Here is a 23,554-nt window from a genome sequence, read left to right as displayed (position 1 = left end):
ATGAGAGATGAAAGGACAAAGTTGCTAACCTTTGTGATCATTTGAATGGATGGGGGCCTCCAAATCTTGACAAATTTTGGGCAAAATGTGTGATGAGCTTTAGAGAAAGAGGGGAAAGAACAGAGAGGAGAGGGGAAAGGGGAAGAACAGAGCGAGCTCAGGTGGACGAAGGGTCTATGTAGGACGACCTTTAGTACCGGTTCATGATACGACCCGGCACTAAAGGTGCTGGAGGGCCCCGGACTGACAACATCCTGCCACCACTCACTTTAGTACCGGTTCGTGGCACGAACCGGTGCTAAAGGTTCGCCACGAATCGGTAGTAATGAGAGCGGTCGACTAGCCGTTGAAACCGGCACTAATACACACATTAGTGCCGGCTCAAATTCAAACCGGCACTAATGTGCTTCACATTTGACCCTTTTTCTACTAGTGCGCAAGAGATGCGCACTGTGCATGATGAAACATTAGCAGGGTCTCCTTTTGTCACGTCAGGCAAAAAGTTTCTGCATTGTGGCCCACACCACCCATCAAGCTAGCAGTACATCGTTAGGTCACCAACTCCTTCTTCCATTCCCTGCGCATGGGCACGTACAGATCCACGCGAGGATACACTTGTGCCAAGCTTGTACGCCGGTGCCACCTACACCCTGCTGCTAGGAAACTAGTATGAGGGACAGGGAAGTGATGTTTGAGCATCTCGAGGAATCGTTCTATGGCTAGGATACAGTCCACACGAGCCGGCGTCCACCAGAAAGTCGCTCCCTCTTTCACAGCCATCACGGGAATATATATAGTACCAACAGCTACTAGTACGATTTTTCCAATACTTCCGCTCTATAAACACTATAGCTCCACACCATATAACCTACCCACCCAGTGATAAAGTTCCCGTGAAAGCCTTGTTTTGCAAGCAATAAACATGTGTATAAAAACTAAATCTTTGTGGCAACAATGCAGAGAACAAGTTAACAAAGCCAACAATGCAGCACACACAACGATCCCTGTCAAAGCCAACATTATTTTCACTTTCAGGTTCTCAGCCCAATCCAATGCTGATCCTGCTCAAATTTGTTCAACACAAGATGTTCACAACTGCATATGGTAAGACCATAGGAGTAGCTTCAGCGGATGGGGTTACCACCTGCCTCTCCGTCCTGTTACAACTTTCGGCAGTAATATTTTTCCCTCCCCACGGAAAATTTCCATAGTGCACTATTTTTGCATTCAGGGACATCTTTTTCCAGTTTTAACAGGGGTAACTTCATAAGTTACTGGAACTATTACAGAGGAACTTTATTAGACTAGAAATAGAGCAGACTTATGCGAAGGAAGACGAGGCAATCTTCAGGCATCAACCCCATCTACAAAATGAGCACAAGACAGTGCAATCTTCAGGCATCAACCCAGACTATGGCTTTTTGAAGGGGCTTGCCACTGACAAATCATGGATATGCTTCTTAACAAGGCACTCGGTCTGTATGAAGTATTCCTGAACTCAACACATGTCAATCAGTCCATATTTAGTAGGGCTAATCCTGAATTCAAACCGAGCATCTCGGGAAGCTCTGTTTTCCACTTGTAGCAGCATCCGCTGATAAGCCGCCGTTTCACTGCTGTACTCATTATATACTTCAAATTCAATTATGCCTAGCACCTTTGCATTCAATACAAAGAACCTCGCAAATTCAAGCTGTTTCCCATAGCAAAAGAATGACTTGAACACTACTTTTTTTAGATGTGTCTCAAGGCATTCAATTGGATGTAGTGGGTCATACGGAGGCTCAATTCTCTTATCCCTGCATCGACGAAACTGCGAAATGGGAAGGGAGGCATATGTTAAAACTTAAAACTGTCGCTAACTAGATAACATCATAGGTCAAACAAATGAGAGAAATAAGTACTCACAGTGACATAGAGCTTTTCCAAACAGGGGAACCACTTGAGGATGTTAAGAACTGCATCCAGCTTATCTCCAGAAGACCTGAGAGCAAAAACCTTCACAGTGCGCATCGAGTTTGTGGAGCTGACTGAGCTTATTCCCTGAAGAAAACAAATAATGAACATATAAAGTATATTTATCTACATGTACGAATGCCGAATGCAACATTAATTAGAAGATGACGCTGCTGCTGCTACCTTGAAGAGTAGGAGCTTTGAGACGACCACTAAGAAAGGGCCCAATATCTCCAGATTAGGCGCCCTAATTACCCTGATAGTGACGCGATCATCACGGTTACAATCAGTTAACAGTAACCTTAGAAGACGAGGAGCATCCTCGATGACCAGTTCCACTTTTTTGCTATGACGGAAGATGATGCTCCTAATAGTCGGCGAGATCACACGGAGGCGACCCGGAGCACGAAAATCGGCCATGTATAAGCTTTCCAAGGCATGGCAGCCGGAGAGCAGTCTGTGGAAGACCTCCTCTGAGATGGAAATGTTAAACAGGGTGAGCTTGTTGAGATTGTGGAAATTCATGGGCGGCGCGATCTCGAAGGGGAAATCGCAATGGTCGATCTTGGCAACCAGGATGGTGGACGCAGAGCGGAGCACTGATTCCAGCAGCGGGGGGTTGGCGTTGCTGATATCGAGCTCCTGGAGGTGGGCGAGGGCCGGGGAGTGAAGCCAGCTCGCCGCCTGGGCGTGGAGACCGCCCTCGCCGGCGCCGCGGCAGAGGAAGTAGAATCGGCGGGCGGGGCCAGGGTGCTTGGAGATTATGTCGGAGACGGCGGAGGGTGGGACGCGGGAGGAGGTGGGGACGCCGGGGGATAGGGTGCTGACCTCGAGGTTGAGAGGCGCGGAGCGCCAGAGGTGGCGCCACCGGTGAGAGAGGACCGGCGTGCGGCCGCCGTCTTTGGTGGGGAGGAGGGAGATGATGGTGCCGAGATGGCGTCGGGGAGCCTGCTGATGAAATCGGCCGCGGCGGTCACGCCGGAGTTGACACTCCGTGCTCGCTTCGCTGCGGTCCCATGGGTACCCGCGGCCCCCTCCTTCTCCATGGCCGGCGACCGGCAAGTCGGAACCGGGACGGAGGGATAGGGTTGGCCTGGCCGCCGCCCGCCGCAGCTCACTGGGTTCTGGGGGGAGCTCGGTAGGCAGCGGTGCCTCCTATATTCAACCGGGGACTTGACTCACACACTCTCCCGCATTAACTTGGGGATTTTGCATGCAGCCAAGCGATTGAGTACCACGTTTCATGCGAATCATGCCAGCATTAAATCACGAGACACGAACCATCGACCACACCAAAACTAGCTGAAAAATGGATGAACTGAACCGTCCCCAAAAATAACCGACTTAAATGACAAGAGTGTGAGCAGAATACAGACAGTAGAATCGATGCATCATCAACAGAAAAAAAAAAGTCAGTCCAGTAAACAAACTTAGGCCTCCTTTGATTTGGAGGAATTTCATAAGAATTCTAAAGGATAGGATTTTTATTGGATTTTTTTCCTTAAGAGCCCTTTGGTTCATAGGGATGAATTTCTATTCATATATAGGATTGGTTCCTATCCTCCATATTTCATAGGAAAATAAAAATGAGCATAGACTCAATGGAAAAATTCCTTTGGTGTGAACCAAATGACATCTCATTTCCTATTCCTACTTATAGGATTTGAGATACATGTCATCTCATTTTCTACAAATTTTCTATTCTTATAATAATCCTATACTACGAACCAAAAGAGGCCTTACTTTCATGGTCAGGTGATTCACAATTCGGCCATCTTTAGTTTGTAGGAATCTCATAGGATTTCTATAGGATAGGATTTGCATAGGAAATTTTTTTTTGAAGCCATTTGTTTTGTAGGAATGGATCTTATTTCTATGTACTCCTTCACATTTTGGAGAAAAAAAACATTAACTAAGACTTAATGGAAAAATTCATATCCTATGCACCAAATGACATCTCTTTCTCTATAGGAATTGAGATGCATGTCATCCTACTTCCTATCATTTTCCTATTTCTATAACATTCTTATCCTACGAATCAAAGAAGGCCTTCATGTGTGGATCTTATTTGAAACGCTACAGCTAGCAAACTTGACTCTGTATAAACATAACGCCAACAACACATATCAATCAAACATATAAAGGATGAACGGGGCGCTAGGCACAACCACCGCGTCCACGTAGGCAATGAATAGTGTCGAGGCAGCACGTGAGCGAGCGAAAAAAGCAGCGGGCAGTGAGAGGAAAAAGCTCCCAGGTGTGCGGGCGCGGCGGCGACCCCATGGCGGGCGGCCAGGTCGGAGCGGCCCCCCGCGTCCCTCCTTTCCCGCTCGACGCTCTCTACTCCTAGTGCAGCCGCCGCCTCCCTCCGCTCTTCCCATCTCGCCAGAGCCGCCGCACCCGAAGTCCTTCCCCCCGCCCCAAGTAGCCCCAATCCCTGCCCGCGATAGAGTTCGAGTAGCCCCCATCTCTACCCGCGTCGGAGTTCAGTTGTAGGGGAGGAGTGGATTAACGACGGACGACAAGTAAAAGGATGGTAGATCAAGAAGGAAGGGAGCCGTTGCAGTGGGAGGAGTAACGAGGGTGGCCGAAGGTCAGGCATCAGTGACGGATCCGCGGCGGAGTGTAAGAGGTGATGCCGACCAGCCGCCGCCTCACCACCGACTCATGTTTGCCGGTGGCAAGGAGAAGGGCACATATGATGTGCTGCTCTGTCTCGGGGCTCAACGCCCTATTGGACGCAGAGGTTGGCGGGCTCTCGCTCTACACCTGCGTTCCGACGGCCGCGCTTCGTGTGACAGCGCTGGATAGCAGCTTGACCTTTCTTCTTCTGCTCAACACACTTGCGAATTCTTTGCTTTCCCCGTTCCTCTTTGTCTTCTGCAGTACTAGGTTCCGCTGCTTACTGTGCTCTTCGTTTCCTTCTTACTGCAGATCAATCAATCCCGGTGTCGTATGCGAGTGGCTGCTCTAGGAGGTACCTTCTTCCTTGCTCTCCTTCTGTTAGACGAAATGTGTGTAAGCTGATGTACCCTTGTTTCTTGTTTTTTCCCATCCACAGGTTCTTTGTTCGTTCGCTTCGCCTTGCCCTCTTCGGCTGGACAGGTTCGACTCGCATGTATTTCTTGCTTGTTTTACTTTGGTTGACGTGCTCTTCTATAGCGTGTACATTTTTCTTATTAGCAAATATCCTTCTCTCTGTACTGGATTTGCTTCTTTACGTTTCGGGTTTGCATATGCCATAAGCGATATCAAGCTCCTCGAGGTTGGCGAGGGCCTGGGAATGAAGGCAGCTCTCCTCCTGGGCGCAGCGGTCAGTGGAAGGAGAACCGGCGTGCGGGGCCATGGTGTTGGGAGATTATCTTGGAGACGGCGGAGGGTGGGACACGGGAGGGGGTGGGGACGGGGCCGGCGGCGCCGGGGAGTCGGATGTTGACCTTGAGGTTGAGAGGCAGAGAGCGCCAGAGGTGGCGCCATTGGCTGGAAAGGACCGCCGTGCGGCCGCCATCCTTGGTTGGGAGGAGGGAGATGATGGTGCCGAGGATGTCATCGGGAGGGGGGAGGGTTGCTGATGAAATCGTCGGCGGTCTCACCGCTCCGTGCCTGCTTCCGTGTGGTCCCATGGGATTCGCACGCCTCCCCTGCAGGCTGCTTCTCCATGGTCGGCGGCTGGCCCGGGGAGGGGGGGAGGGGGTAGGGTCGGTCGCCGTCCGCCGCGCACATCTCATACTGAGTGGTGTGTCATAGTAACTTGTCCTATTTGTAGTGGTTCAACCTCCCATGTTCTTCTCACCCTCCACACACGAATGTCTCCTTCCTGCGCTCCCCAACCATCGCCGGACCGGGGAGAAACACCAGTTCCATCATGAAAAGTGTTACTATATGATTTAATTATTCTCATAATTACAGGACAATCCTTCCTCAATTCTAAGGCTAGTCATAGTGGGAGTAACTTAGGTAGTAACATAACACATTTCAAATTTTTTTTGCTTATGTGGCATGTAATTAATGAGAAGTGGTAACATAATATGTTACTGTAACATAGCGCTTTCCAAGATAAGATGAGTCTACAAGCCATTAAATAAAGCCACATATGACACTACTAGTATGTTACTTTGCACTATGAAGGTAGTAACTTAGAGGGTGTTTGTTTCCAGGGACTTAAAAAAGTCCCTATAAGTCCCATCTAAACCAAACAGGAGGGACTTATAGGGACTTAAAATGGGCATTTGGGACTTATAAAATAAGACTCTCAATGAGGGACTTATAGTTGTAATATGGTCTTATAGAGACTTATAAGTCCCAGGAACCAAACTGGTAGGAACTTTTTAGGGACTTGAGACTTATAAGTTGGGACTAAAAAAATCCTAGGACTTATGAACCAAACAGAGCCTTAGACTAGTGTCATATGCATGACACTAGTATAAGTTACTCCCCACTATGACCAGCCTAATCCCTCATGCCGTTAGCAATCTGGCAAGTGGCAACCGTCCGACGCTCCCAACGTCCCCACGAACAGACGTGCCTCTTCATAGCGTTGGTTCCCCTTTCATAAATCATGTAATCATCTGCTGGAAAGCCAGCATGCTAGGCCTAGTCGGGCACTAGCCTATGCTTGTACGAGCAGCAAGAAAAATTTTCAAAAACGAAAAGAAAGATGGCTTGAGCCATGAATAGTGGGCTATCATATTTTGGGAGGCCTATTGCAAACAAAAAAATTGTTTTATTTTTCAATTAGGTTTAGGTTTATCAATTTTCTCTACATCTGTGTTTGTTAGTTATTCCTAACATATTACTATGTGATGTCTGCACATTTTCTGTAAACATATATATGGATGCAATTTTAATTACTATATGTTGATTAAGCTTGAAAATGATATATATATTTTTCGAAACGGAGGCAAAAGTTTTGCCTCGTCGATTAATTAAGAAGAAGATAATTGCCCAGTTAATTTATGGAAAATCGGGCGAAAACCAAGAAAATGATATGAATACTATTAATTTTTTCACATATCTTATGGATTGCATTTATGACAATGTATGGCTTTGTTCACAACTGTGAGGTCTACACTGCCCCTTGGTCCTTCATAGTGCTTTTAATTAACACAACGTTTTACACAGTACCATAAGAGTAAGGTGTACACTACTTAGTAGTGATTACCTCAAAGCAAAAATAAAAGTATGCATATTATGGCATGAAAATAGCCATAAGAGTGTCTACGCCACTTGGTGTGGTTACCTCTATGTGGTCTACGAAATAAAGATATAAGCCATGTTATGGTGATTATTTTTGAGAAAAGTCCACATTTCAACTCCAAACTAACCACTTGGTTTAATTTATAACCATGAACTCTCAAACACATGTGAAGGAAAGAAACAAAAGAAGGAGCAGAAGTGCGAGGAACCTTTTTGTTGTTGTTGGTAGGAACCATATTTGTTACGGTTGTGCTAGAGCCAATAACACTCCGCAGGTTTCAACAAATGATATGTATAGCAAGAGGACGTTCAGGGACAGGTGCATCGCCCTCTGAATCTCTTTTGGTCAGAATCTTCAGTGGGACATAAAACTGGGAGGAAGCCGAACCCCTCTCGTTTCATCATGCTTTTAACAGAAACTCTCCATTTTGACGCAATCTCCTGGTTTTTAAAATAAAAATCGTTGAGCACCCGAGCAGTAGCACCACTTACACCAATCCTAAAAGATTATAATGAAAAGAAATGAAAAATTGCGCCCACCGCGCGCCCTTGAGTTAATAGCAAAAAACTACCACATTACGGGCTATCGTTCCGAAAAACTACCGCTTTTTTTAGTTTCTCAAAAAACTACCACAAAAGTGGCTGGTTGTTCCAAAAAACCCAAGTGGCCGAATGGTTAAGTTTTAACTGGGGTTATGACATGTGGGGCCCGCCCGTCAGGGTTTTGTCGGCCAGAGTGCTCACGTTGCGCGGGTGACGGCCGTTCAGGCGCACGGGCCGTCCCGACCAGGTAAAAACGGATCCGGCCCTCACTCTGTCTCTCTCGCGCTCACTCACTCTCACTCTCCCCCCTCGCTCTGTTTCCCCTGGCCGAGCTCTCCATCGCCGCCGACCACCTCAGTTCCTCATCGCCGACCAGGATGCCTTCTTGGAATGATGGGGATGAGAGCTCCGACGACAGCATGGGGGGCAACCTGATGGACATGGAGTACTTTGTAAGCCTCATCCTCCTCCTCTCTGTCATTATCTAGGGTTAGGGTTAGGGTTGAATCGATTTGGGAATGAGGGTTGGTGAGCTGCATATTTGTATGGATGGATTCGTTTGGTTTGGTTATCTATTAGTTTTGATCTAGGGTATGGATGCACTTTGATGTCTGATCTGACCTTGAGCAAGGCAAAGCTTGACTCAAGTTGAACTAGTTGATGCATTGGTTCTGATCTACCTTTTACTGCATGTAGGACACACCTGACACCATCCCAGAGCCACTCTGGTGTGGTGCTCCCATGGAGGAAGTTGCCAAGTGTACTTTGCACGATATGAAGCCTAGGAAGTGTGTTGCTTTTGAAGGTGGTAACACTGGGAGGAGGTTCTATGGATGCCCTGTTCAGGTGAGTAATTGAGTATGCTGGGTGGATTCAGTTATGCCTAGTGGATTCAGTTAATGTCTAGATTCAGTTATGCCTAGTGGATTCAGTTATGCCTAGTGCATTCAGTTATGCCCGGTGGTTACTGAATTTGTACATTAACTCTGTTTGAACTGAATTTAGTACTGAATTTATGGTTACATGTCCTCCTTGTCTACCAATCCTCTTTTTGAATTGAAGTTAGAACTGAATTTATGTTGGGGAACGTAGTAATTTCAAAAATTTCCTACACACACGCAAGATCATGGTGATGCATAGCAACGAGAGGGGAGAGTATTGTCTACGTACCCTCGTAGACCGATAGCGGAAGCGTTATGACAACGCGGTTGATGTAGTCGTACGTCTTCACGGCCCGACCGATCAAGCACCGAAACTACGACACCTCCGAGTTCTAGCACACGTTCAGCTCGATGACGATCCCCGGTCTCTGATCCAGCAAAGTGTCGGGGAAGAGTTCCGTCAGCACGACGGCGTGGTGACGATCTTGATGTTCTACTGTCGCAGGGCTTCGCCTAAGCACCACTACAATATTATCGACGACTATGGTGGAAGGGGGCACCGCACACGGCTAAGAGAACGATCTTGAAGATCAACTTGTGTGTCTAGAGGTGCCCCCTGCCCCCGTATATAAAGGAGCAAGGGGGTGCGGCCGGCCCTAGGAGGAGGCGCGCCGGAGGAGTCCTACTCCTACCGGGAGTAGGACTCCCCCCTTTCCCTAGTTGGATTAGGACTTGGGGGGAAGGAGGAGAGGGAAGAAAGGAAAGGGGGGGCGCCGCCCCCCCCCCTCCTTGTCCAATTCGGACTTGGGGGGGAGGGGCGCGCGGCAGCCCCTAGGCCTCCTCTCCTCTTCCTCCACTAGGCCCATTAAGGCCCATTAGGTTACCGGGGGTTTCCGGTAACCTCCCGGTACTCCGGTAAAATGTTGATTTCACCCGGAACACTTCCGATGTCCAAACATAGGCTTCCAATATATCAATCTTTATGTCTCGACCATTTCGAGACTCCTCGTCATGCCCGTGATCACATCCGGGACTCCGAACAAACTTCGGTACATCAAAATATATAAACTCATAATGAAAAAGTCATCGTAACGTTAAGCGTGGGGACCCTATGGGTTCGAGAATAATGTTGTAGGATCTAGAAGTAGATGTGTCTAGAGGGGGGTGATTAGACACTTAATGCTAAAGTTGCAATTTTTAAGCTTTTTCGGTTTGAGTGAAGTTTAGGCATGATTTCAACATTCACAATACATATCAAGCAAGTAAGCAAAGAGTGTATAGGCAGCGGAAAGTAAAGCATGCAACTTGCAAGGATATATAAAGGGAAGGGTCTGGAGAATTCAAACGCTATTGGAGACACGGATGTTTTTCCCGTGGTTCGGATAGGTGGTGCTATCCTACATCCACATTGATGGAGACTTCAACCCATGAAGGGTAACGGTTGCGCGAGTCCACGGAGGGATCCACCCACGAAGGGTCCATGAAGAAGCAACCTTGTCTATCCCACCATGGCCATCGCCCACGAAGGACTTGCCTCACTAGCGGTAGATCTTCACGAAGTAGGCGATCTCCTTGCCCTTACAAACTCCTTGGTTCAACTCCACAATCTTGTCGGAGGCTCCCAAGTGACACCTAGCCAATCTAGGAGACACCACTCTTCAAGAAGTAACAAATGGTGTGTTGATGATGAACTCCTTTCTCTTGTGCTTCAAATGATAGTCTCCCCAACACTCAACTCTCTCTCATAGGATTTGGATCTGGTGGAAAGAAGATTTGAGTGGAAAGCAACTTGGGGAAGGCTAGAGATCAAGATTCATATGGTAGGAATGGAATGTCTTGGTCTCAACACATGAGTAGGTGGTTCTTTCTCAGAACATATGAGTTGGAATGATGTATGTGTTCTGATGGCTCTCTCCCCGAATGAAGAGGTGGTGGAGGGGTATATATAGCCTCCACATAAAATCCAACCGTTACACACAATTCACCAATCTCGGTGGGACCGAATCAGAAAACTCGGTCTGACCAAAATAGTAAACCTAGTGACCGTTAGGAATTTCGGTGGGACCGACTGGATCAACTCGGTGGGACCGATGTGCTAGGGTTAGGGTAAATCCAAAACTCGGTTTGACCGATTACTCAAACTCGGTGGGACCGATTTGGGTAATAAGCAAAACAGAGAGTTGGCCAAGCAAACTCGGTGGGACCGATTGCATATCTCGGTGGGACCGAGAATAATGCAGTAGGTAACAGAGAGTTTGCAAGCCCATCTCGGTGAGACCGAGATCCTTATCGGTAGGACCGAATTGCTAGGGTTTGGCAGTGGCAAATGACAAGTGAAACTCGGTGGCGCCGGATTGGAATAATCGGTATGACCGAGTTTGGCTTAGAGTTTAGGTCATTTGAGGATATGGGAAAGTGGTTGAGGATTTTGGAGCATATCACCAAGCACATAAAGCAAGAGGCTCATTAAGCAACACCTCATCCCTTTTTGATAGTATTGGCTTTTCCTAAAGACTCAATGTGATCTTGGATCACTAAAATATAAAATGAAGAGTCTTGAGCTTTGAGCTTTAGCCAATCCTTTGTCCTTAGCATCTTGGAGAGCTTCCCACAGCCTTTGGTCCATGCCACTCCATTGTTGAACTTATCTGAAACATACTAGATAGAAATGTTAGTCCAACAAGAGATATGTTGTCATCAATTATCAAATCCACCTAGGGAGCACTTGTGCTTTCAATCTCCCCCTTTTTGGTAATTGATGGCAACATACATCAAAGCTTTAGATAAAGATATAAAGAACAGCAAGTAAAGCCTTGGAAGAACATGTAACAAGCATAGGCTCCCCCTACATGTATGCACTCATGAGAATATGAAACATAGAGACATGTGAAAGCATAGCCATGACAGAGTAGGCAATGTGTTACATGTATCTTGGCCATATGCATCAGAGCAAAAGATTATCAAGAAAAATACCTTCATGTTCATGAGTCCTTCTTGCAAACAGTATGTACATAAGTAAGAACTCCTCATACTCATGATTTTGATGCATATATTTACCTTGTAGTCTTTGGTTGGCTTAGGATGGAATGAACCTGCACAAACAAGGTTAGATAACACAGGTACACCCACTAACCAGAGCAAACAAGAGGAACCACAAGAATACCAAGACTGGGATGACATGTAGAGAGTAAGTACTAGGTACTACATTGAATTCAACATGTCCCCAAGAGTAAAGATATGCAATGAATTCGACTGATTTCTTTCCCATGGGTGTCTTGCTCCCCTTGAATCTTACATGGGATATTGGGAGAAGATGGGGAACAGAAAATCAGAGCTGAAGGATACAAATGAATATGTCTTTCCCCCTAAAAAGACATGTGACATCTCTCCTCTTGAACATCAAGCATCTGGGATCCTTGAGTATTGTCTCTCCCCCTTGAGATCTCTTTCTCCCCCTTAATACATTATCTGGGACATCTGGGATCCTTGAGACTTTCTCTCCCCCTTTAGTACTTTGATGTGATCTCTCTCTCCCCGAAGATAAGCTTTGATGTGATCTCTCTCTCCCCCTTTGACATCAATTTCCAAGAAGGTTTTTCTGGAATCCGTCGAATAGGTTTGGTCCTTGAGACTCAGCACAAAGCAAAGAATAAAATTGGGATGCTTGCAGAGGACAAGATTCATTGAGTGGAGCTGGATCAGAGAAAGAAGGAATATGTGACAAACTGTTTCTCCTGTGCTAAATCGGTGGCACCGAGTGGTATGTTTCGGTGGTACCGAAGGAATTCGGTTGGACCGAAAATTACAATTCGGTGAGACCGAGTTTACACAGAGAGAAACACTTGTCACCTCAGCTCACTAGACATATAAGATCTCACAAAGATTTGCAATGAATTAAATGCAGAAAGATGCAGAACAAAAACAAAAAGAAGAAACTGAAAGATCTAGATGAAGTCAAGAGAAGGGAACAACAAACGAGCAAGAGACAAATGCAATAACACAAAGAAAGAACACAGGAGAACTTCATCTAGAGTTGGGCGGTGACATAGTCACCTATGTTAGAGTATATTGACTTAGGAGTCAAGTGAGATCACTTGATCATAGGTCATACTCATCGTTTAAGCTCAAAATGGGGTTACCATTTTCCGTTTAAGCATCTTGATGTATTCACACCTTGTTGAGTTGCTTTGACTCATGTCTTGGAGTAAAGCTTCTCTAAGATGGAATAACATACCTTGGGTGGTGGTGTGGTTCTTGCTCATGTAGTTGAACTTGTGTGGGTGCTCAAGGTTGATGTGGTTCATCAAGAGTTGGGAGCACCACTCGGAGTTTGAGTTCATCTTCCTACATGGGTTAGTTCTTGCAAGGAAAAGCACTTGTGTATCCAAAAATGACAAACATGAAGCTCAACATAGAATTTGTCAAAGGATATGTTTGAATGGTTTTGTGCTTCCTTGTCTTCAACCACCATTGTGTAGAGACTTGGTGATGTAGAGATTGCTCAAGATTTGAGTGAGTCGCAATCTCATGGAATTAGATTCAACCAAGCACCTACAAGGGTTAGACAACATGCGAGGTACAAATATATCCAAGACATAAGATAGTCATCATAAGAGATATATCATGGATTAAGCTCATGTCTTGCATGTATCTAATGGAGTTCCTACTCCAAGTTCGAAGCATCAATAATGTTCAATTCTCCTCTCAACCTGCAAAACACTTTCTCATCAAGAGGTTTAGTAAATATATCCGCTAGTTGCTTATCGGTACGAACATGCTTAAGATCAATGTCACCCTTAGCAACATGGTCTCGAATGAAATGACGACGAACTTCAATATGCTTAGTTCGAGAATGTTTTACGGGATTATGACCAATTTTGATAGCACTTTCATTGTCACAAAGCAGTGGAACATGTTTCACATAGATTCCATAATCTTTAAGAGTTTGGGTCATCCAAAGTAATTGAGCACAACATGAACCAGCGGCAATGTATTCCGCTTCGGCGGTGGATAAGGATACCGAGTTTTGTTTCTTGGAGGACCAAGACACAAGTGATCTACCAAGAAATTGACAAGTACCCGAAGTGGACTTTCTATCAACCTTGTCTCTGGCATAATCCGAGTCGGAATAGCCAACAAGATCAAAAGAAGACCTCTTAGGATACCAAATGCCAAAGTTTGGTGTATGAATTAAGTATCTCACTATCCTGTTCACGGCCTTAAGATGACATTCTTTAGGGGCAGCTTGATATCGTGCACACATGCACACACTTAGCATAATATCGGGACGTGAAGCACATAGGTATAGCAATGAACCAATCATAGAGCGATAAACCTTTTGATCAACCGGTTCACCATCTTTGGTCAAATCATTATGTCCACTAGTAGGCATGGGTGTAGACATACCTTTGCATTCTTGCATATTGAACTTCTTGAATAAGTCCTTGGTGTACTTCGTTTGAGAGACAAATGTACCTTCCTTAGTTTGCTTGATTTGCAAACCGAGAAAGAATTTGAGTTCACTCATCATAGACATCTCAAACTTCTCTGACATTAGCTTTCCAAACTTTTCACTAAAGAGAGGGTTAGTTGAACCAAATATGATATCATCAACATAAATTTGGCATACAAATAGTTCTCCATTAACCCTTTTAGTAAAAAGAGTAGAATCAATTTTACCAATTTCGAAACCACTTGCAATAAGGAACTTAGTCAAGCATTTATACCATGCTCTAGGAGCTTGTTTAAGACCATAAAGAGCTTTGTGAAGTTTGTAAACATGATTAGGTTTCTTAGGATTGACAAAGCCGGGAGGTTGTTTGACATAAACTTCCTCCTCTATTTCACCATTTAGAAAAGCACTTTTAATGTCCATTTGGTACAAGGTGATATTATGGTGATTAGCATAGGCAAGTAAGATGCGAATGGACTCAAGTCTAGCAACGGGAGCATATGTCTCACCATAGTCCATACCTTCGACTTGTGTGTATCCTTGGGCGATGAGATGTGCTTTGTTGCGAACCACTTGTCCATCTTCATCTTGCTTGTTGCGAAACACCCATTTGGTACCAATGATGTTGTGGTTGTCGTCGGGCTTCTCAACCAATGTCCAAACTTGGTTTCTTTCAAAGTTGTGTAGCTCTTCATGCATAGCGTTTATCCAATCCGGATCTTCCAATGCTTCTTCCACCTTCATAGGTTCAATGGTAGAGATGAATGAATAGTTTTCACAAAAGTTAGCTAAAGGAGTCTTTGAGCGAGTGATTCTCCCGGTTTGTATATCATTGAAGATTTGCTCGACGGGATGATCTTTGGCGATTCTTGCTCGAACTCGTGAAAGCTTTTGCTTGGGTCTTCGTTGAGCATCTTCTTCATCTTGTTCTTCTTCTTGGCCTTCTTCATTGTTGACGTTGTCATTCTCTTGTCGTGGTGGAGAAGGAGGTTGTTGATGTTCGTCTTGATGCATTTCCTTGTCTTCTTCATCTTGGTGTGTCCCGCTTGTGGATGCTTCCGTATCAATTCTTGGTTCACCTTGTCGTGAAGTAGAAGCTTCCACTTGGACGGATGACGTACTCTCCTTCACCTCCGTTGGACGAACTTTGCCAATGGACAAGTCTTGGATTGCTTCTGAAGGGTCTTTGTCTCCTACATCAATTGGCAATTGCTCTACTTGCGAGCCATTAGATTCATCAAACTTCACATCTACCGTCTCTTCAACCTTTCGGGTGAAATTGTTGTAGACACGGTAAGTGTGAGAGTTTGAGCCATAACCAAGTAGAAAACCTTCATGAGATTTAGGAGCAAACTTTGAACGACGATGCTTATCAAGAATGTAGCACTTTGAGCCGAATACTCGAAAGTATCCAACTTGGGGTTTGTTACCGGTGAGGAGCTCGTATGCCGTCTTGCCGAGTAGCTTGTGAAGATACAAGCGATTTGTTGCGTGACAAGCTGTCTCAACCGCTTCTGCCCAAAAGTGCTTCGGCGTCTTGTATTCATCAAGCATCGTTCTTGCCATTTCGATGAGCGTCCGGTTCTTCCTCTCAACAACTCCATTTTGTTGAGGTGTGTACGTAGCCGAGAACTCGTGTGAAATCCCTTCCTCGTCAAGAAAGGTATCCACATTTGCGTTCTTGAACTCCGTTCCGTTGTCACTCCGAACCTTCTTGATCTTCACGTCAAACTGATTTTGGGCCTTCCTAGCGAAGTTTTTGAAGATCTTCTGGACCTGCGACTTGTCATTAAGAAAGAACACCCACGTAAATCTTGAAAAATCATCAACTATAACTAGACCAAAAGAATTTCCACCGAGACTCTTGTAGGCGTTGGGACCAAAAAGATCCATGTGAAGTAGCTCGAGTGGCCTCCTTGTGGTCATGATGTTCTTCACGGGATGCCTTCCTCCAACCTGTTTACCTGCTTGACAAGCACTGCAAAGTCTATCCTTATCAAATATGACATCGTTAACTCCAAGGATATGATTTCCTTTAATAAGCTTGTCAAGGTTTCTCATGCCAACGTGACCTAGTCGTCTATGCCACAACCAACCTTTTGAGGATTTAGCAATAAAGCAAGTTTTAGGTTGTGCCTTTTTAGAGAAATCGACAATGTAAAGATCACCTCTACGCATACCGATAAAGACCATTTTATGATTGTCTTGACGAAATACTTGGCAATGTACCTCAGTAAATAGGACATTCAAACCGAAATCAGCAAGTCTAGATACTGAAAGCAAGTTGTAGCCGAGAGATTCAACGAGCATGACATTTTGAATAGAACTATCATGTGAGATGGCCACCTTACCAAGGCCAACCACTTTACCCTTTGAATTATCACCAAAGGTGACATATTTTCGAGGGCCGTCATTTTCAGCAAGCTCACGGAACATCTCTTCATCTCCGGTCATGTGATCAGTACATCCACTATCAAGAACCCATTCCTTTCCACCTGACGCATATCCCCGAAGATTTGCCGTAAGACCAAAATGTCTCATTGCATCATCAAGATCAAGGTCACTATCATTATCATCATAGTATCCATGTTCATCATGATCTTGTGACTCATCATTTCCTAGAGAGGGTAATTCATTAGATAAATGGTCATCAAAGTGGTCATTTTTGTGAATTCTTATAGCTTCGAATATAATATCACTAATGATTCCAACGTCTCCTTTAGCATGCTTGAGATTGGTAAGCTCAAATAGACAATCACCAAACTTAGAGTCACTAGAGTTCATCTTACTCAATGCAATAGTTTTATGGAGAATTTCATCCAGATTTTTCATGGAATGATCGGGAAATAGTTCCTCAAGAAATTTCCATATAGTATAGGCACAATTAAGAGTAGGCAAATTAGCGACCAAATTTTTGGGCAACCCTCTAATGATGAGCTCAATGGTTCTAAGATTGCGAATCATGTCAATATCTTCATCTAGGGTAGGATGCAAAGGATCAATATGAGGTGCACAAGGACTAGCAATATACTTGTTTAAATGATATTGATTGAAAATTACAAGCATCTCATTTTTCCACTCATGAAAATACTCTCCATCAAGAATAGGCACTCTATGTCTAAGACTCCCTAAAGTAGACACATCCATCTTCCTCCAATGGTGATTAAACCAAGGCAATGGAGACCAAAGCTCTGATACCACTTGTAGGATCTAGAAGTAGATGTGTCTAGAGGGGGGTGATTAGACACTTAATGCTAAAGTTGCAATTTTTAAGCTTTTTCGGTTTGAGTGAAGTTTAGGCATGATTTCAACATTCACAATACATATCAAGAAAGTAAGCAAAGAGTGTATAGGCAGCGGAAAGTAAAGCATGCAACTTGCAAGTATATATAAAGGGAAGGGTCTGGAGAATTCAAACGCTATTGGAGACACGGATGTTTTTCCCGTGGTTCGGATAGGTGGTGCTATCCTACATCCACGTTGATGGAGACTTCAACCCACGAAGGGTAACGGTTGTGCGAGTCCACGGAGGGCTCCACCCACGAAGGGTCCACGAAGAAGCAACCTTGTCTATCCCACCATGGCCATCGCCCACGAAGGACTTGCCTCACTAGCGGTAGATCTTCACGAAGTAGGCGATCTCCTTTCCCTTACAAACTCCTTGGTTCAACTCCACAATCTTGTCGGAGGCTCCCAAGTGACACCTAGCCAATCTAGGAGACACCACTCTCCAAGAAGTAACAAATGGTGTGTTGATGATGAACTCCTTGCTCTTGTGCTTCAAATGATAGTCTCCCCAACACTCAACTCTCTCTCAGAGGATTTGGATCTGGTGGAAAGAAGATTTGAGTGGAAAGCAACTTGGGGAAGGCTAGAGATCAAGATTCATATGGTAGGAATGGAATCTCTTGGTCTCAACACATGAGTAGGTGGTTCTTTCTTAGAACATATGAGTTGGAATGATGTATGTGTTCTGATGGCTCTCTCCCCGAATGAAGAGGTGGTGGAGGGGTATATATAGCCTCCACACAAAATCCAACCGTTACACACAATTCACCAATCTCGGTGGGACCGAATCAGAAAACTCGGTCTGACCGAAATAGTAAACCTAGTGACCGTTAGGAATTTCGGTAGGACCGACTGGATCAACTCGGTGGGACCGATGTGCTAGGGTTAGGGTAAATCCAAAACTCGGTTTGACCGATTACTCAAACTCGATGGGACCGATTTGGGTAATAAGCAAAACAGAGAGTTGGCCAAGCAAACTCGGTGGGACCGATTGCATATCTCGGTGGGACCGAGAATAATGCAGTAGGTAACAGAGAGTTTTCAAGCCCATCTCGGTGAGACCGAGATCCTTATCGGTAGGGCCGAATTGCTAGGGTTTGGCAGTGGCAAATGACAATTGAAACTCGGTGGCGCCGGATTGGAATAATCGGTATGACCGAGTTTGGCTTAGGGTTTAGGTCATTTGAGGATATGGGAAAGTGGTTGAGGATTTTGGAGCATATCACCAAGCACATAAAGCAAGAGGCTCATTAAGCAACACCTCATCCCTCCTTGATAGTATTGGCTTTTCCTAAAGACTCAATGTGATCTTGGATCACTAAAATATAAAATGAAGAGTCTTGAGCTTTGAGCTTTAGCCCAATCCTTTGTCCTTAGCATCTTGGAGAGCTTCCCACAGCCTTTGGTCCATGCCACTCCATTGTTGAACTTATCTGAAACATACTAGATAGAAATGTTAGTCCAACAAGAGATATGTTGTCATCAATTATCAAAACCACCTAGGGAGCACTTGTGCTTTCAAATGTAGACATGACCGAGACACGTCTCCGGTCAATAACCAATAGCGGAACCTGGATGCTCATATTGGCTCCTACATATTCTACGAAGATCTTTATCGGTCAGACCGCATAACAACATACGTTGTTCCCTTTGTCATCGGTATGTTACTTGCCCGAGATTCGATCGTCGGTATCTCAATACCTAGTTCAATCTCGTTACCGGCAAGTCTCTTTACTCGTTTCGTAATACATCATCTCGCAACTAACTCATTAGTTGCAATGCTTGCAAGGCTTATGTGATGTGCATTACCGAGAGGGCCCAGAGATACCTCTCCGACAATCGGAGTGACAAATCCTAATCTCGAAATACGCCAACCCAACATGTACCTTTGGAGACACCTGTAGAGCTCCTTTATAATCACCCAGTTACGTTGTGACGTTTGGTAGCACACAAAGTGTTCCTCCGGTAAACGAGAGTTGCATAATCTCATAGTCATAGGAACATGTATAAGTCATGAAGAAAGCAATAGCAACATACTAAACGATCGGGTGCTAAGCTAATGGAATGGGTCATGTCAATCGGATCATTCAACTAATGATGTGATCCCGTTAATCAAATAACAACTCTTTGTCTTTGGTTAGGAAACATAACCATCTTTGATTAACGAGCTAATCAAGTAGAGGCATACTAGTGACGTTTAGTTTGTCTATGTATTCACACAAGTATTATGTTTCCGGATAATACAATTCTAGCATGAATAATAAACATTTATCATGATATAAGGAAATAAATAATAACTTTATTATTGCCTCTAGGGCATATTTCCTTCAATTTATGCATTTTTTGAAGTATGTGTTCTCTGATCAAACTACAGGGAGGTGTGAATTGTGGTGTAGTTCAGTGGGTTGATCCTGCCTGGCCTGATGTACTTAAGAACTGCCTCATCAAGTTGTGGGAAATGTTCCATGAGCAAAACCTTGGAAGGATTCAAGACAAGCATGCATATGAGGATGAGGTTGCCAAGTTGAAGAAGGACTATGATCATCTCTGCACTAAGTATCATAAAATGGTTGATGATGTTAGCAAGATGTTTGACTGGCAGGATGGTGTTGGCAAGATTGACTACCAGAAAGCAATGGATGCTGAGAAATCTGAGAAGCGGAAGGAAGAGCTAGAGATGGAGATGAAGATGGAGAAGCTAAGGCTAGCAAAAGAACAGAGGTGTATCCTTCAGGCTCAGGCAGACATAATTCACAACACCAGGAAGGCAATGAAAGAGATAAAGGTGGACAGGGATCTTCTTGCACAAGAGAAGACAGAGCTTGAGAAAGTAGTTGCTGATCTGCTGAATGTTGGCCATGGGAGCAAGGAAAAGCTTGAGGAAATCAAGGCCATACTGGAGGCTTGAAGATTTGGATGACGGTGGTTAAGTAAGTAAGGTGTCCTACACATATAACAGGCCTTGCAAGATGATGGTAGGAGTATATTTTGTGCAGTCCTATATGAACTGTTTAAGTTATGGTAACTAGAGTGGTGGAGAACCTTTGCTAAGTCTGGCTTATGTTATTGTACTGTTAAGAACCTATCTATCTTAAGTAATGTAGTGAAGAACTGTTTTATTTCTTTAGGTTGTTTTCCTGAAACTAGAAATGTTGTACTAGTTTATTTTTGGGCCTAAAACCATTATCTATACAATGTGGGCCTAGACTGGGCTGTTTTATTACTCCACCTACCTACCACCAACCATTAGTAGTCTATAGAGCACACCCCTTGGGTGAAACCACAGTCAATCCCCCATCCCCACCCTTCTCCACCCCCAGCCGCCAAAGAAACCCTAGAATCCCAGGGAGAGATGGATCCTGGAGAGGTCATAGATGGAGAAGAAGAGGTGCCCAGGCAAGCCAGGCGTAGAGATGCAAGGAGGAGGGCAAGAAGGCAACTTGCTGAGATGATCCTTGCAGCACCCGCAAGGACATAGAGCAGTTCCTGGAGGCATTCCCCCTGGCTCCAACCCTAGTGATGATGATATCATCTACTGGGCAAGGAGGAGGGCAAATTTCCGTCCCTTTCAGGTCACTAGGCAGAGGTGAACTAGGATTCTGTACCCATGATGCTGCTGTTATGTTTCTATGTTCCTAGATCAGTTCCTGAAGTTGGTGTAAGAACAATGTTGAATGAGCTATGTATGTGATGAATCAAGTTGTCTATGATGCAATGCAATGTATGACGCTGGTGAAAGAAAAATGTTGAATGATCTATCTATCTATGTGATGAATCAATCTGTCTATGATGCAATTTATGAGTGAATCTTTTATCTATATTTGTATGTGTGAATGAATTGATCTGGTGATCTTGATGTTTTAAGTTAGATGTGTTATGGTTTGGTCAGATGGCCAAATATTGTTGTTTTAGGTTTGATCTTTTAGGGTTTGGTGCCTAGATGGGAAAATCTTGATGTTTTAGCTTTGATATGTTAGGTTTTGGTCCTAGATAGCCACTTTGGGGTTGGTCGACAAGTTGCCACCCAAAGTGGCCACATTTGGCACCTTTGGGGGTTGGTCGACAACTAGCCACTTTTGGGGTTGGTCAACAAGTTTCCCCCAAAGTGGCCAAATGTGGCCACTTTGGGATTGGTCGACAAGTAGCCACCCAAAGTGACCACATTTGGCACCTTTGGGGGTTGGTCGACAACTAGCCACCCAAAGTGGCCACATTTGGCACCTTTGGGGGTTGGTCGACAACTAGCCACTTTTGGGGTTGGTCGACAACTAGCCCCCCAAAGTGACCTAATCATATAAATCAATTATCAACAAAATAAGTCACTTGATCTACATAACAATGATCAGCATAAGAAATAATTTCATATGAAACAATTCATAACCTAGGGCATATCAAAATAGAGCTTGACAGCATATAACTTAATTGTTCCAAGCAGTTCAAACATAGACCACATAACTTAATTGTTCCAAGCAGTTCATACACAGACCACATAACTTAATTGTTCAAATGAAAACAGAGTTCACTACAAATAACACAGATAGCAAGCATGCCTAACAAGCAGAGTTCAAGGCATAAAGCATAGTTGAGTGCAACACATTCAATGGTTGCCACTGGCTGTGAAATACAAAGCAAGTTTGCTTGGGGCCTTCTTCTTCCTCTTAGAACCAACATCAGCTTGACCTGATGTTGATGCTGCCCTTGGAGCATTGAAACCTCTTGCACTTGACCTGGTGTTCTTTGCTGGATGTGATGCACTTGACCTGGTGTTGTTGGCTGGTGCTGAAGCAGGTGGTGGGTTCTTTCTCTTTCTTGATCCACCTGTTGAAACTGCAGTAGATGTGGTTGCCCTTGTTGAAGCAGATGTGGTTGCCCTTGTTGAAGCTGTTGCTGGTTTCCTGCCCCTAACTGGTCCTAAAGTTGGAGCTGGACCTGAAGCTGGAGCTGGACCTGATGATGTGGCCCTAGCTGGACGTGGCCTGGTTGGTGCTGAAGTTGCTGGGTAGGATGCCTTGTTTTCCTACAATTAAAAACAAGTTGCAGCTCACAAGATGTCAGCATTAAAAACAAGTAGCAGATTTTCCTTGATGAACTGGCTTAGTTACCTGGTGGTTGTTTTTCCTTGTCATAAACTTGGCCTTAAGTATGTCTCCACACATTGTCCACCTGTGGCCTTGCAGACCACAGTTACTGCATGTTATTGTGCCCATCCTTGATGTATCCTTTGGAGCTGGCACCTCAAATTCACCTTTTCTCCTAGCTGTCTACTTCTTGCCTTTCTTCTCCCTAAAAACTGGTGGTTCTATGTCTGGTGTGTTGGTGTTGGGCCAAAATTCAGGTCCAGGGACAGGGTAGATGATGTGCTGGTATGCAGCCTTATACATTGGCTTTTTAAAGAATGGATGCACATAATCTTCTGGGTGAACTTTTATCTTCTACATTGCAGATATTGCATGGTGGCAAGGTGATTCAGTCATGTCCCACCTCCTGCAAGAGCAGCTCCCTTCATCGAGCTTCACACAATGTGTTCTCTCCATTAGTTACTTCCAGATGTTGGGACCAGCCATGTTTGCTTCACAGTATTTATCCCACTTCTTGCTCTCTTCAAGCTTCTCCATGTAATGTGGGGTTATTTCCCACCTACAGCTCTCTGTTGTCTCTCTGATGCCCTGGTACTTAACCATTAGTTTGGTCCTCAACCCTTCAAACATGGTCTTAATTGGTTTTGACCTAACATCTAGAATCATTTTGTTGAAAACCTCACTAAGGTTGTTCACTACCAAGTCAGTCTTGCACACATGATCCATTGTATATCTAGCCCAACACTCCTTAGGGATGCCATTCAACCACATGTAGGCTGGTTCACATGCTGATTTCAAATCTGCCATTCCTTCTTTGTGACCATGTTCAGTGAATGAATAGTTAGCTTTGTCAACCCATTTCTTAAGTTCTTCTGCTCTAAAGCCAGCTGACTGGAAGTTGGCATATATGTGTCTTAGGCAATATCTTTGTGGGGATTGAGGAAATACTTCATTAATTGCTTTAAGAAGGCCCTGTTGTTTGATTACATAAGGTAGTAATGAGATAACTATAGCAGCATTGCTATGTACATAAGAATAATACAGAGTCAGAGAAAATACCTTCTGCCTGTCAGACATGATGGTGTAGTTCCCAAACTGGTTGCTGGTGCCAATGCAGACTCTAAGTTGGTTTAGAAACCAGGTCCAGCTAGGCCCATCCT

At 44.6% G+C, this 23,554-nt stretch overlaps 1 pseudogene; it reads right to left on the bottom strand.

Moving 5' to 3' along the window:
* Window positions 1-1,070: 1,070 nt before the first annotated feature.
* On the bottom strand, window positions 1,071-5,616 carry LOC123129421 (putative FBD-associated F-box protein At5g56440; annotated as a pseudogene).
* Window positions 5,617-23,554: the final 17,938 nt, after the last annotated feature.

This window comes from Triticum aestivum, chromosome 6A (assembly GCF_018294505.1).
Source record: "Triticum aestivum cultivar Chinese Spring chromosome 6A, IWGSC CS RefSeq v2.1, whole genome shotgun sequence".
NCBI classification, from domain to species: domain Eukaryota; kingdom Viridiplantae; phylum Streptophyta; class Magnoliopsida; order Poales; family Poaceae; genus Triticum; species Triticum aestivum.
This window is presented reverse-complemented; position numbering and strand designations above follow the sequence as displayed.